This window comes from Cyprinodon variegatus, unplaced genomic scaffold, assembly GCF_000732505.1.
Source record: "Cyprinodon variegatus isolate N-32 unplaced genomic scaffold, C_variegatus-1.0 Scaffold102, whole genome shotgun sequence".
Lineage (NCBI taxonomy): Eukaryota > Metazoa > Chordata > Actinopteri > Cyprinodontiformes > Cyprinodontidae > Cyprinodon > Cyprinodon variegatus.
Window position 1 is genome coordinate 161,927 of NW_015150555.1, and position 1,073 is coordinate 162,999.

Genomic DNA, 1,073 nt, shown 5'->3' on the forward strand with positions numbered 1-1,073 from the left:
CAAATAAACTTGTTAAACTTTTCATCCTGTGTCCGTCAGTGGTGTTCTGCATCTTTGGGTCTCCATTAGAGAACCGATCATGACACAGACGTTATTACTTTTCAGTAAATTAAGGGACCTTAGTAAATATAGGCATACTGAGAATTGGATGATGTACTAAAATTGATTTCATATTGTTGCTCGGTGTATTTTAATGTAAGTACATTTTATGATATTGTGTACTCATAATACTTTTGAATGTATGAACTTACAAATACAATAAAGAGAATAGCAGGCCAACATCTATTCATATTCGCATTTCCAACTAGCTGATTTTGAAAACAAGCTGGCTCTTCTGAATTTTAAAAACATTAGAGACAAGGAGGTAATAATAATCTGCCCTGGGAGGAAAGAGCAAACTCAAAGGAGCAACACAATGCTACAGACAATGAATCATTTGCAGCAGTCCTCCAAGCTTAACATAAAAATCATCACAAATGAAAATTTACCCTTTAGCCTACGGTTAATATCACTGCTGCTTATCTAATTATAAACCCACTCATTGCAAACCTTGCTGAGGTCTCATAGTGTCTCAAAATAATTGTTTAAGAGCATATTACTTTGTAGTAAACGTGTACAGGATTTGCATAATGACTGAGCACAGGAATTTGGACTAAAGTGAAGAACTATGTTTTGCTTTCTGTTGCTGTTTGTGTGTGCCATATGCATACCCTCAACATCAACTAGATTATTTTGTGGTCAAATATTTGACATGTTAAAGTTCCATTCTCTAAGCTCTAATGACGTAAGCAGAGGTAAAGTCCATGTGCAAAGTTTTGTAAATTAAATTATTGTTTGTGTGCGTGTGTATTTCTGACATGGTGGGAACCCTTTTCCATAAATCTTAGCACATCGTGGGGACCGAGTCCTCTAGTGGGGACCAATGTTTGGTCTCCATGGGTACAAATGCTGTTTTAGGCTTAGGTGTAAGGTTTAGGACTAAGGTGTGAATTGAGTTTAGGTTAGGGTTAGGGTTAGGTATGAACACGTAATTGTTAAGGTTAGGGTAAGAGTCACAGTTAGGCTGTAGAAAT